Source organism: Zalophus californianus, chromosome 3 (genome assembly GCF_009762305.2).
Source record: "Zalophus californianus isolate mZalCal1 chromosome 3, mZalCal1.pri.v2, whole genome shotgun sequence".
NCBI lineage: Eukaryota > Metazoa > Chordata > Mammalia > Carnivora > Otariidae > Zalophus > Zalophus californianus.
In genome coordinates, this window is record NC_045597.1 from 18,271,022 (window position 1) to 18,286,674 (window position 15,653).

The following is a 15,653-nucleotide window of genomic DNA, read 5'->3' on the forward strand; positions in this document are numbered from 1 at the left end:
CCTCCCAGCTGAGCCCATCCTTCTAGCCACTCTCACTGATTTACAAGACATAGGAAAAAGTCCCTTGGACCTTCCAGACTGGCTTATTTGCCAGTGACTAGCACTGAGTCACCCTCATCACATAAAAGAAGAAGAATCGCTCAGATGAATCCTGCCAGAATATTCCTGACCCATAGTATCCACGAGATATAATAAAATGATTGTTGTTTTAAGTTATTAAATTGTGGGGTAGTTTCTTAGTAGCAATACTAACTATAACAGCACCCTATCTCTACTACCATCAATCTCTACACTCCTTTCTTGATTTATTTTTTTTGTAGTAACACTTTAAAACAGAACAAGTAATTAACTTGTTTATTTTGTGATGACCTCTATTACAGAGAGATATTTGTATGTTTTATTCACCGATACATAAAAACCTACCTATAAATAGCTATAAATATGTGTTGAATGCTGAATGACTAATATTAAATGGTAATAAGGGTTACATATGTAAGTTTTTAACATTAAAAAATATAAAGTCAAAAACATATTCCAAGAAGGAGGAAACAAACACACAGAATGCTATTTACAAAGCATAAATGAGTTCAGAGAAGAAAATACAAAAAATCAGGTATGGCAAACAGACATAAATTCTACTACTTCCTATTGAAAACAGACTGTCAGATTGAATTTATAAAAATAAATAAACGAATAAATAATATAAATATATATTATATATTTATTCTATGTATTATATATAGCATATAAGTAAATAAATAAAACTATTTTATTTCTGGGAAACGTAAAAATTTTTCCTGGAAGTTTAACAATATAAAATACCTAGATTAATATATAGATTAATATGGAAAATAAAAATAAAAAATTTTGAGTAGTAACATTGATTTCAGGCAAAGTAGAATTTAAGGGGAAAGATTTTACACGGAAAATAATAAAAGTATTTAATGGTATTAGGCAAAATAGTCAATGAATATATAGCAGCAATAATCTTTAATCAGTAAGTTGCATATCAAATATTTATAAAGCAAAATGTATTCAAGATACATGAATACATAATTAGTTATAATTAGAAGAGATTTAATTGTGGTAGAATTAGTGGTTCTCAGTTATGACTGATTAAATAGATAAAAGTTAAAAGGATATAATTTTAGCATTATAATATATATTTTTAACACATATATATAAAAGTTTGTGTACCACAAAAAATATTTTTCTTTCAAGTCTCTCTTAAAAATGAAAACGAGATTATATTTAAGATTATAAAGGAAGTTGCAATATATTTTTAAAAATTACCTACTTAAAACTCAAAAAAACTAAAAATTAAGGGCAAGTTGAAACAAGACAACCACCACCACCACTCATATAATATTTAAAAATACATATGTTGAGTGCTCGCTTCGGCAGCACATATACTAAAATTGGAACGATAAAGAGAAGATTAGCATGGCCCCTGCGCAAGGATGACACACAAATTCATGAAGCGCTCCATATTTTTAAAAAAGATGTGGTATACACACACACACACACACACACACACACACACACACACATATACACACACACACACACACATATACACACACAAACACAATGGAATATTATGCAGCCATCAAAAGGAATGAAATCTTGCCATTTGCAATGACGTGGATGGAACTGGAGGGCATTATGCTGAGCAAAATAAGTCAATCAAAGACATGTATCACATGACCTCACCGATATGAGGAATTCTTAATCTCAGGAAACAAACTGAGGGTTGCTGGAGTGGTGGGGGTGGGAGGGATGGGGTGGTGGGTGATAGACATTGGGGAGGGTATGTGCTATGGTGAGCGCTGTGAACTGTGTAAGACTGTTGAATCACAGACCTGTACCTCTGAAACAAGTAATACATTATATGTAAAAAAAAAAAGAAGAAGATGGCATGAGAGGAAGAATGAAGGGGGGGAAATCGGAGGGGGAGATGAACCATGAGAGACTATGGACTTTGAGAAACAAACTGAGGGTTCTGGGGGTGGGGGGATGGGTTGGCCTGGTGATGGGTATTAAAGAGGGCACGTTCTGCATGGAGCACTGGGTGTTATGGGCAAACAATGAATCATGGAACACTACATCAAAAACTAATGATGTAATGTAGGGTGATTAACATAATAATAAAAAATAAATGAGATAATCATAAAAAAATAAAAATAAAAATAGGTATGTTGAGATTAGTCCTTTGTTAAAAGAAAGAAACCCAGCCAATTACTAGGGAGATAATCCCATATTTCATTCAAAATGCATAGCCATATTTGGGGTGCCTGGGTGGCTCAGTTGTTAAGCATCTGCCTTCGGCTCAGGTCATGTTCCCAGGGTCCTGGGATCAAGCCCCGCATCAGGCTCCTTGCTCAGCGGGAAGCCTGCTTCTCCCTCTCCCACTCCTCCTGCTTGTATTCCCTCTCTCCCTGTCAAATAAATAAATAAAATCTTTACAAAAAAAGGCATAGCTATAAATATTCTCATTTGTATTAATTTTTTTAAATAAGTATTTAACTCAAAAATTTAAAATAGTAAAACAAAATATATATAAGTCAATTATAAGGAATACTAAATTAAATGTTAAATAAAAGGCAATGAATTATAAACAAATAAAGGAGAACTGATAAAGATGTGAGGTCATTCTTTACCAACTAACCTATAATATATAAAAATGTGACAAAATGTACAAAAATATACAAAATTATAATAAAAATTTTTAAAAATTAAAAATTTGAGTGGAAATCAAATATAGGAAATGTAGAAATTGTTTTAAACACAGTTACTTGTTTCATTTAGATGATCATGTACTGGGTGTATGAATCTTATATTAACTTAAAAATGGTAAATCTGGTAAATATATGAATGTTTTTGCAAGAAACTCAAAATATTATTCAAAATAAAATCTCTATTAAAGGCTCAATAACCAGCAGGTGTATTAGTATCTTTTTTAAAAATCTGAGTCTAAGCTATAAAATATATATAAAAGCAAGAAAAATAAGTGGCTTCTTTACCAGTAATTTTACAAAGCAAATATAACTCTGATACCAACTCCCAAAAAAGTTAAAAGAAAAAGAAAGAAATACTTAAACAGTATCACCCATGAACATAGTTAAAATATTCTTAAAAAAAAAATCACAAAGTGAATTATATACTTACTAAGAAATCCACCCTAATAATCTGGGATTCAAATTAAGGCATACAAAGGTGGGTTAATACTATGAAATGCATATTAATGCAATGCAACATAACAATAAGCCTCTTTATTTACTTTATGTTGTGCATTTATTTAATAAGTATAATGCACATGACTAATAACATTTAATTAAATATTAAAGGATATTTCCTGGGGCGCCTGGGTGGCTCAGTTGTGGTTAAGCATCTGCCTTCGGCTCAGGTCATGAACCTGGAGTCCTGGGATCAGGCCCCATGTTGGGCTCCCTGCTCCGTGGGGAGTCTGCTTCTCCCTCTGCCCCTCACCCTGCTCATGTTCTCTCTCTCTCTCTCTCTCACACACTCTGTCTCTCTCTCAAATAAATAAAATCTTTAAAACCAATAATAAATAAATAAATAAATAAATAAATAAATAAATAAATAAATGATATTTCCTTACCATGATTAAAATAACTATCTTAAACAGGCAATTTTATTATTATTTAGTTCTAGCCAAAGCCATAAGATGAAGAAATAAGTAAATCTGTATATTAGAAAGGAGAGAATAAATGATCAGTAATATTTTTAATGACTAATCATCTAATCATGGTAAGTTCTATGTGATCACATATGCTATATGAAAAATACAAAGGAAGTTTGTGCAACTCAACCCCAAAGATAAACCTCTACCTTTATATGAGACAATACGATTATATAGAAAAATTGTAGACTTCACCATAAAGATTGAATCTAAGTCTTATGTTGGTCTCTCTTTCATACAGGGGAGCAAATTTTGCCATCCAAAAATAAGTCTCTTTGGCATATTGGTAATCTTAAACTGTTTATTTTTTTTAAGATTTTATTTATTTATTTGAGAGAGAGAGTGTGTGTGAGAGAGAGAGAGAGTGCACGGGAGGGTGTAGGGCTAGAGGGAGAAGCAGACTCCCCTCTGATCAGGGAGCCCGATGCGGGACTCAATCCTGGGACGCCAGGATCATGACCTGAGCCAAAGGCAGCTGATTAACAAACTGAGCCACCCAGGTGCCCTTAAACTGGTTATTCTTAAACTGCAAAGACAAGAGAAAAACTGAAACCAAGTAGATGTCACCCTTTTGAAAGAGACATTTGCATGCATAAGGGAAATCTCCATTTGTACGTGCATCTCCTTTGTATCGAGAAGAGGCAGAGGCACAACATATACAACTCTTAGCAATGAAGAAGGCATGGACTAAATCTGGGTAACAACTTTTAAACTGTGCTTTTCCAGTAACCTCCCACCTGACTTTTATGTTTAGCTGAAGATGGTATTTAAAGTGATGGCTTCTGCCATTTTGGAGAGTTATTCTGTTCTTCTGGGTCTCTCCCATGTATAAAGAAGGTATACATATTATTAACACTTCTGTTTGATTTTCTTCTACTATTCTGTCTCATGTCAATTTAATTCTCAGACCAGACAAAAGAAGCTTAAAGGGTAGAGAAACATTTTTCCTCCCAGCACTCACAATGTGCATTTGGTCACTCATCAGTGATGTAGGAGAGGCGTTAGGGTTCGAAGATGACAGCCAAGAAAGAATTCTTGAGATGTCTTTGACGCAAAATGGTGGTTTTATTAAAGCTCAGGGACAGGACCCGTGGACAGAATTAGCTGCACTGGGGTCCATGAAGAGTGGTCCACTATGTACTTTCAAGTTTGGAGGGGGTTAGGGATAGCATGTAAGGCTCCCAGATATTTTGGAAACAAGGTTTTTAGGATCCTGAGGAGGCTAGCTATTTTTAGGAAAAGGTCATTTATTACTGTTTAGAAAAACTCATTCATGAGTTTTTCTTCAGATGTATATTGGTGGGTCATATGCTTGGAGAATGACTGCCAACATGTATCTTGGAATTTTTATGTGTTATCAAGGGAATTTTTATGTGTTAAAGTAGTCTTCCAGAATCCCGGGGGGGGGGGGGGGGTCAGGCTAAGATTGCCTTTTGCCCTTAGCCAAGTGTCACACATGAGCTCCTACAGAATGTCACTCTGCCTGTTTCAAGGACTTTTCAACGAATGGGCTACAAGTAGTAAGGGAATTTAATAATTTTTCTTCTGTCTTTGTTTCCCAGATCATTTAACTTCATGAGGCTCAATTACCTTATGTTTAAAGCATCAGTGCTGTGTTCTAGTTTTCAGGGTGGCTGTGAATACCAAGTGTGCATTAAAATAGGTGACTGATGCCAGCCTTCTGTGACCTTCTCAAGTGTCTTCAAGGAGAAACCAGAAACAAGAACTAGAAACCCACTTAAGCAGGGGCATGCAGGCAATATTTTTGAACAATCAGACAAGATGGAAACATAATGGATGAAGATGACCTAAGGGTCTTTTGTGTGTTTATGTGGAAATCATTAAACCTTAATTCTTACAACCAAACATATTACACCTGGTGACATACAATTATACCTCAGAGAACTGCTTACCCCTTCTCCCTTTTGCATATAATCTATAAACTAACAAGCTCCACAAGAGTTCTTTCAGAGCAATCTGAAATACTGTCTCTTGTGCTATCATCCTCAAGAAGACAAGGAAAAAAAGCATTTACTAACCTACTTTGAGTTTGGCTTTTTTCAGTTGACCTAAGTGAAATTATCCTTGTATATTGCCAATAACAATGCATTTAACAAATATTAGTTACTATTGTTTTAATCTAAAGGAGGAATACTAAAGTATTCATTTTTCTATACTTAATTTTTCTCTAATCATAGCTATAAAGGAGATATACATAACTGAAGTAAAAAAGAGAAACTATTGAGAATAACACACTTTTGAAATAAAATTTGTTACTCCCTACAAGCACACTATCTACAGAGAGCTCATATGATTATATAAATTGCTTTAAAAGTATCCAAAGCCCCCAAGTAATTCACTAGTTTAGTTAATTGTATCATGCCAATACCAACTGCCTGGTTTTTTTGTTTGTTTGTTTAAAGATTTTTTATTTATTTATTTGACAGAGAGAGACACAGCGAGAGAGGGAACACAAGCAGGGGGAGTGGGAGAGGGAGAAGCAGGCCTCCCGCCAAGCAGGGAGCCTGATGCAGGGCTCAATCGCAGGACCTCGGGATCATGACCTGAGCTGAAGGCAGACGCCCAACGACTGAGCCACCCAGGCGCCCCAACTGCCTGGTTTTGATGATGCACGGCAGTTATAGAAAATATCATCATTGGGCGAAGCTGAGTAATGGATATATGGGGCTCTCTACATTTTGTTTGTAAATTCTTGTGAGTCTATAATGATTTCAAAATAAGAAGTTAAAGAAATCATGCAAACTGAACACAATTCAAGGAGAGAAAGAGTAAATTTAGAAGACAAATTAAAGAAGGGACTGTTTTAGAAATGGTGAATGTAATCTTTCAAAACCTAAGAATGGAAAACAAACAGAAACCCTATCTGATGGAAAAAAAATACACATGATTAAATGAAATATAAAATTACTGAAAAAAATCATACTAAATTAAGCAGTAGCAACCCCTGCAATTCCAAATCCACTGCATCTTATTTTTCCAAAATCTCAGCTCTTTTTTTTTTTTTTTTAAAGATTTTATTTATTTATTTGAGAGAGAGAGAATGAGAGATAGAGAGCACGAGAGGGAAGAGGGTCAGAGGGAGAAGCAGACTCCCTGCTGAGCAGGGAGCCCGATGTGGGACTCGATCCCGGGACTCCAGGATCATGACCTGAGCTGAAGGCAGTCGCTTAACCAACTGAGCCACCCAGGCGCCCAATCTCAGCTCTTTTTAAAAATAAGGTACCCTCTTGAACGTCCCCATGTAGCAGTACTGTGAGGTATTAACATTATAAAGAACCTTATTGTGTGCTAAAGCATCTACAAAAACAAAGGTTACTGTTCTCGGAAAATGCAAACCAAGGGAAGATATGATATTGCCAAGGCTAATTAGAATCAAATAGAGAGCAACGATTCCAAAAAGACACTGAATATTTCCACTTTATGCAGACAAAAGGGCATCCAATAAAGGACATACAATCTATTCCTCACGAGACCAAACCTTGGAGACACAAGTCTGACATTTCCTATTTCCTTTAAAACAACACTGCAAATCTCTTGGAACCCACAGCAACACCCTTGGAGATTTGAGATTACCTGATAATTTCAGAACTGATGTCTGACATAACACTGACATGTTGAATATTTTCCTTTAGCCACAGGAGATCTCCAGCTCCAGAAATCATAAGTCAAAGAGCATACACTCAATTCATTCTTTGTTATTGAGTGGTTTGTTTTTGCTAGATAATTTATGGAAAATTAGCACAAAATGACAGCTGCGATATGGTGTAGGAATACCAAGCAGATGAGAAAGGTGAATATTATTACCAACACAAGATAAGAAGAGCAGTCAGCAAATAAAGGTCAAATGAAAGAATCAACCTAAGTTTCTCATAATGTCAACTCTGAAATGCAGTTTCAGCAAAAGTCTGGGCAAAGATAGTTTGGTTGCTTTTTTCCTTGCCTATGCTCTACTTTGAAATTCTCCATGGCTGAAGATATATACCATTATCAAAATCCTAACAAATATTCCTTTCTTTTAACACAATAATTTAAATTTTACTATAGCAAGCAAAATAATAGAAGAGTAGTCAAAATAATGAGGGCAAAGAAATTGATTATATTATTTTGGCGGGCAAAATTAAAAACAACAGAAGTATACATAAGTGAATTATGGCACATTCATTCTAGGGAATTATATATAGGGAAATGCTGGCTATACTATGTTAGGGGACAAAAGCAATGTTAAAACTGTTTATATAATGTTATCTTTACCATATGAAAATTATGGGTATGTTTAGAAAATTAATAATAACACATTTTCAAGCATAGGTGACAATAAATTTATTCTCCATACCAGGCCATTACTGAGAGTAAAAGAGGGAGTAATAATAAAATAGCCATATTGGGAATCTCCTGGAGAACAGAACATGTATTACCCTACCATGGTCCAGACAGGCAGGCCTTCACATAGTTTATATATTTAAAATCATTTAATTCCCAACAGCACATTGGAATATGGACAACATTAGTATACACGTTTTATAGATGAAGAAACTGAGGTAGGTACACAGATGGCCAATAACTTCTCCCAGTTTGGTGAGTTTGAATTCAAGATGAGACTGTCTGGCTAGAGTTCATGCTCTTAATCACTATACAAAATGCTTGCTGGAAACCCTGGAAGGAAACACACCAAACTACTAAAGAGAAGAGATTAGTTGGGGAGAAATTTTTACAGTTTTTCAAATGATTCAAAATTTTCATGTCTATGCTAATTGAAGGACATTTTCAAGAAGAAGTCCATTGTAAATCAATCAGTAATTTATCAGTATAAAAGAAAAATATCACATCTATTTGTTCCCCTTTCGGTATAAAATAAACTATAAAATAACAGTGATTGTTAATTAATAAATCAGTATCTTGAAAACCATTTGTCATTTTAGTTTAATTATTTGCGGGTTTTATAAGTACAATGATCATTCATTTTCTTTCGTGTCCCAGTTGACAAATGAGTGCTCTGGAATTAATAATAATATCAAGCTGGGCATGTTTTCACACACACACACACACACACACACACACACACACACACACACACACACAAACACACACACACAAAACCTAAAGCAAAAATGAATTTCCAAAATCTTTTTTCCATGGGTTTTTTTTAGTTGGGGAAGATGGGCGAGGTTCAAACCATTTTTTATTTTTTTCAATCACTTTATCAAAGTATTAATGACATGTAAACAAAGTTCATATTTAATGTATACAACTTGATGAGTTCAAAGATAAATAGACACCCGTGAAACCATCACCACCATCAAGGTCATAGACATACCTGTGACCTCACAAAGTTTCCTCCTACTCCCTTTATTGATGTTATTACTGTGTATGTAGTAAGAAAAATTAACATACGACCTGCCTTCTTAGAAACTGTTAAGTATACAATACAGTATTGTTAGCTATACGCACTATCCTGTATAGTCCATCTCCATAACTTATTTTGCATAACTAAAACTTTGTACCTTTTGAACATCACTGCCCCATTTTCCCCCTCTCCTGAGCCTCTGGAAATCACCAGCCTACTCTTCGCTTCTATGAGTTTAATCATTTCAGATTCCACATATAAATGATATCATACAATATTTGATTTTGTGTGATTGGCTATTTCACTCAGCATAATGTCCTCCAGGTTCATCCATGTTGTTGCAAATGGCAGGATTTTCTTTTTTTTAAAGACTGAATAATATTCCATTGTGTGTATATAACATATTTTATTTATACATTCCTCTACTGATGGACATTCAGGTTGTTTCCATATTTTGGCTAATGTGAATAATGTTGCAATGAACATGACGGTAGAAATAACTCTTTGAGATCCTGAATTCAATTTCTTTAGATAAATACCCACAGGTGGGATTGCTGGACCATATGGTAGTTCTATTTTTAATTTTTTTAGGAAACTCCATGCTGTTTTCCATAACGGCTGAACTAATTCACTTTCCTGCCAACCACGCATCAGCATTCTTGTTCTTCCACATCCTCAACTTTTTTTTTTCTTTTTTAAAATAATAGCCATTGCCTTCTCTTCTTGTTGACAGTTTCCTTTACTGAGCAGAAATTTTTTAGTTTGAAGCAGTTCCACTTGATTTTTGCTTTTGTTGCCTGCATTTTGGGTGTCATAGCCAAAAAAAAATCATTGCCAAGACCAATGTCAAGGAGCCTTCCCATACATTTTTTTCCTAGGAATTTTATGTTTCAGGCCTACATTTAAATCTTTCATCCATTTTGAGTCGATTTTTGTGTGTGGCATAAGGTATGGGTCCAATTTCTTCTTTTGCATGTGCATATCCAGTTTCCCAGCATCATTTACTGGAGAAACTATCCTTTTTCCATTTCGTACTCTTGTCAAAGATCAGTTGATCATACATGTATGGGTTTATTTCTGGGCTCTCTATTACATTCATTGTGCTATATATCTGTTTTTATGCCACTACCATATGGTTTTGATTACTATAGAATTGTAACATATTTTGGAACCAGAAAGTAAGAACCTTTAGCTGGAGGCATCAACTTCTTAATTCCATGGGCCTTTTTATTAACCTACTTAAGTACTCATCAAATACTATTTACCAGGTTTATTTTTGACTTCTTCTATATTGCATATATGCTAACCATATCAATAAATCATAATAATAATAAATATAGGCTATAGAACAGGTGATCAACAGCTATATTCCTTTTCTATAACTTTTAATCTGGACGGACACTAAGGAAGCTACAATACATGTGCTATATGGTTAATGTGAGAAATAAGTCAATGTTAATAAGGTAATGCATATATATACAATATTATATATACGCATACCTACCTGCTGATAGATATACACATACAAACACATTCTCATTCCCTTGGTCATGATATTCTGAAGAGAATTTTTCAGTTTTTCTGAATAATTTATTTCTAATATTTTTAATATTTCTAATAAGTAAACAAAATAAACATAAACACATTTTTCATGCTCATTAAAAAAAAGAAAAGAAAAAAATGTTTACTTCTCATTTCTTGTTTAGTGTGAATATCTTCCCAAATGTTTCCAAGGCTCTCATAAATTATATTTGATTTTTTGAACATTCTTGATAACCCTGATTGTGGAAATTCTTACTGGTACTTTTACTTCAGTGAGATGATCCCCCAGCCTTTTCTTCTCCCTGTACTTGCTATCTAATCTATCATGAGGTATCTCACATCCACTTTGCCATTTCACTCCTACCCAGCTATGCTTTGGAACCACAACTGAGGAATAATAATAGAAATTTAGAACTAGAAGGGAGGCACCTTAACCATCACCTAGTTTAACTCTTCCATTTCTACAGAAAGAAGAAATGATTCCCAATGAGATACAATGACTCCATCCATACCTTGGCAATTTCTCTCCTTTAGTATTTTTAAAGTGTTTACATTTTCCAGGTAGATGGTCACAACCACAAATTCTCACTTCATCTTCCTACCATTATCTTGCCTTCTCTGACCTATTTATTTTCTTATCTATGATACCAGCACTTTAAAATATCCTCCTTTACCCTTTTATCCTTTCCAACAAACATGATTAGTGGGCTTCCTATTATTGACAAGGAAAAAAGTAGTTTTTGGTTCTGTACCAACTGTAGCGTCATGGTAATGCATTTGGGTCTGCCTCATCCCATTGCTATATAAAGAAGAGTAGAGATATTTCCAATAATTAATCATTTAGACATGTAAAATCTAAATGAAAATGACTGAAGAAAAAAACCAAAATTGAAGACATGAGATCATACAAATACCAATGTAATGAATATAGTAAAACTATTACAGACTTCAGAACTTTGGAGTCCAACCTTGTAATTTGTGACTCTGAGTCAAAAAATAAGTTGGAAGCTATATATTCATCATATGTTTTAAGTTTAAAAGATAGTATCATGCTTTATTGCTATATATTCTAACTTAAATTTGTATTTATTTCCAAATGGTACATTGATTAATTTCAATAAATCATCAAGATGGTATTCTTCTAACACATAACTGGTTAGGCAAAACACCAAAAGAAAATTTATTCAAATATGCTGATAACTATTACCTTACCATAAATATTATGGATAATAAATTTCTAAACTCTTAATGCAAGCACATTAATTGCATCTTCATTAAATAGTTTTTCATAATGTGTGCCTCTACTGTGAAGACTCCAAGATATGAGAAAACTTACTCATTGTTTCTCTAAGGATTCTTCATCCATGGCAAGCACCCTGTTAGTAAGGGTAAAATTAACTGCACAGTAAGTATCATGTGTTATGTTTTTGAGCAATACATGTACTTAATCACAATTATAATCATAAAGATAAAGGCTAGCCCTTAAAGTGAAACACTCTGGTAATTTCATAAGAGCTTAGGGTGGCTGAGTTTCTCTCCTTACATTCTAATATTTTAAATACTTCTTCATCATGCTTCATTCTTGAAGAAAATCTCCAGGAGGGATAGATTAAGGCTCAGGACAAGAACTACTGTCATTCACTTAAGTAGTATTATCTACCCCTTTTCTAATGAGCCATTCTCTGTTCTTGAGGCATTTAATACTGAACAGTGCATAATGGAGTTCTTCAACTTCAGGGAGGTAGGAATAGTAATAATATGAAAAAAAGAAAACAGATTTTCAATTTACCTTAGTAACTATGAGTATTTGATGTAGTGTTTTATACCATATAATTCTTAGTTCACAGTCTTTATCAGTGGGGGCATCCAAGAAAATGAGAGGAAAAAAACACTCTTAGCAAGTCACGTTCTACTAGCATTATGGAAATCAAATCAACACTTTGGCTTCACTATTTAGATAAAAAAAGTATTAGTGGTACCAAAATTAAAATCTCAATGATAGGGGTGTCTGGGTGGCTCAGTCAGTTAAGTGTCCGACTCTTGATTCTGACTCAGGTTATGATCTCAGGGTTGTGAGACTGAGCCCCATGTCCATGTCTGGCTCTGCACTGGTCTGGAGCCCAATTAAGAGTCTCTCTCTCCCTCTCCCTTTGCCCCTCCTCCACCCCTTTATTTTCCTCTCTAAAAAAATAATCTCGATTGTAGAGCAAGTGTGCACATTTTTATTAAAATAGCAGCAATGACAAAGGCAAATATTGAATAATAAATTAAGAAATTAAAACCTAATTTATTAAAAAGTGATTTTCACAAGCTATTGGGGTAGTATGACACATGTATCTTTCTTCTGGTGTGCTGGCTTTTTATAATCTCCATATAAAGCAAACTATAATCTCCATATGAAGACTATATCATATGATGAAGAAAACCACCATCCCTGGACAATTTCACATATCTACCTGTAGCCAAATTGATCTTCTTTTTCTTTCCTCCTTTTAACAAAGAAAATGTCCCTTCCCTTCTCCAGCCTCAGTCTCTTTAGTATTGTCAAAGAACTTGTTCCTTACGTTACAGCCCTCTCTATATTGTGCTCTTCGTCTTTTGGCCACCATAGACCATAGAAACCAACATTAGTTTTTTTTTTCACATAAAACAAACAAAAAAAGTAAACAAACATAGATACCCCACATCCTCTGCAACCTCTACCTCATTTTTGGTTCCTTTTCAGCCATATTTCTTGTCCCCAATTTTTAACCTCTTAATATTCTCAGTTTCCTTTATAAAATGTCTACTGCATAAGCCCTCCAAAATTGTTACTTTTCAGTCTCCAGTGACCTCCTTGTTGTCAAGTGCTATGGTTACTTTCTGGCTTCACCTTTTTGATTATCTCAACTTACTCTTTTTGTCATGGTTGACCAATCCCTCCTTCCTCATTCTTTTGCCTCTGGGACACAGCTTACTTTCATTTGTCCTTCTTTCTCAGTAACTGCTCTTTCTTAGCTGCCTTTGCAGACTACTCTTCCACATGACCTCAAAAATGTGCAGTTCCTTGAATAATATCACCCTGATTTCAATCAATAGTTTAAATACACTGTTTTCCTGTGTCTATGGAACTATAAATATTTCCCATACTGCTTTAGCCAGTTAGCTCCTTTAAGAGCAGATGATTCATCAACAGTGACATTTAGAGAATTTGCTATTTACCCAGTTGAAACTTAAAAGTTTACTCCAAATACTGCAGAAACCATAATATTTATTAAGCAGCATTTCTAATGGAAACCATTTTCTTTGAAAATAAAGGGGTGGAGGAGGGGCAAAGGGAGAGGGAGAGAGAGAGAGACTCTTAATTGGGCTCCTTAATAATTTTTTCTTTATAATAAAGTTCAGTATATTTGATCAAAAGTATCTGAATTTTTGAACTAAGTTTTGAATTAATTCTCCTTATTTAAATAACTTGAACTTCTAAATAACCCACAATTTATATGAATTTACATTGTTGAATCAGTAGTAAAGCATTCTAGTTTAATTCTGAGAACTAACTTTTAAGTAGATTTGAAATTTGGTTAAATCACTCTAGGGGCCAGTGTCAGGCTGCTCAAAGATGGGTCCCTTTGGCATGAAAACTATTTTGAATAAAAAACCCAGCAGATTCAGGAAAAGCTCTTTATCTCCTTCTCAACTGCCTAAATAGAATTTCGATAGAGATCTGCTTAGGAAGAGCCATCCCCATAGATAACTACATTATGATATGAACTAGGTATGGTAGATAAGGAGGAACCTAGCAAGGACCCTTTGATCAAAGTCCTTTCTTTGTCCCATAGTTTCTGAGCAGCCCTTGTTTACCAGATATTTACTCTTTTTCATTCTTCCTGAAGGTTGCATTCCTTCCCTTTGAAGATCCCTACCTCCTCCTTAGTTCAGAAAGGCATATACACCTCATTTTGCCCGACTGTCTCTGAAACTTCCATGTCTGTGTGGATTCGTCGAATATATGAAACTATTAAATTTGATTTTTTTCCTGTTAATCTGTCTCATAACAACTTGATCCTTAATCCAGCTAGAAGGACCTAAGAGGGGACAGGAATTCTTGCTCCCTGACATCACAATAAAACTGAAATGATTGCCTTTTGGGGATATGAATAATAATAATGAAAATGACACGTTAGATCACATTTGAGGATTCATGTGTCCTTAAATCTTTATTAGAATTAAAATATTATGTTTACTCTTTCTTTTTTAAATGTTGCTCTTTCCTTTATTGATTTATTTAGTATTGTGATACTGAGGGAAATGCTGAACTGACATCATTTTTACAATTGGTAACCTACCCTGGACAGCCACTTCTTTTGTCTTTTCCATAACAAGCCAAACAAATAGGTATTGCAAGGTGAGAACCCCCAATTTCCCGTGGGGCAATGGTAGATCTGAAAGAGAATCAGAAAACAGCTACCCCATCAGGAGGGTTGCAATGACGACACATTTACCTCAAGAGTGGAAGCTGGCAGGTCCTAAAAATATAGCTAAGAAATAAATTTTTAAAGCACACTTAAAGTCAGATATAGAATTCATTATTAGTCAGGGGAAATGTAGAAGGCAACCCGCCAAAAATAGGTGAATTTAGAAATTACGTTTTGATTTGAAAGATGTATACTGTCAAAAGGGACAGAAATTTATTTAAATTTATGTTTAGTTCCTTGTCCTTTTTGAAAAGAGCATTCATTTTATCCTTCAATCAAGTTATTATTTGTGATACCTAAATATCTTAATTGTTTAAATGATTCTTGCATGTGAATTTAAGAGCACTGGCATAAATCTGAGGTCAGTTAAAATTATGTGGTATGGTGGTATAGGAATGAGATAGAAAGAAAGTCTCAGGAGACAGAGAAAGAAAAGAGGGGAGAAAAAGCAGGTGGGGGGGCAAGAAATTGAGATAGGGAAACTGAAGGACTCCATAAAAATATGCTTTTTTTCCTTTTCCTGCTTGTATTCTTGCTAGAACCCGCAACCCCACTTTCCACATGCCTCAGAATGCAAACAGTGTATGTC

General features: G+C 34.5%; 1 protein-coding gene and 1 non-coding gene across 7 annotated transcripts in view; one reads left to right on the forward strand and one right to left on the reverse strand.

Annotated features, from left to right (window-relative positions):
* Positions 1 to 15,653, reverse strand: part of GPC5 (glypican 5) — a 1,342,862-nt gene that overhangs the window by 911,374 nt on the left and 415,835 nt on the right. The window lies entirely within an intron of this gene.
* LOC113921086 lies at positions 1,389 to 1,495 on the forward strand. Its single transcript, XR_003519494.1, has one exon. It is a non-coding gene; the product is annotated as a U6 spliceosomal RNA (small nuclear RNA).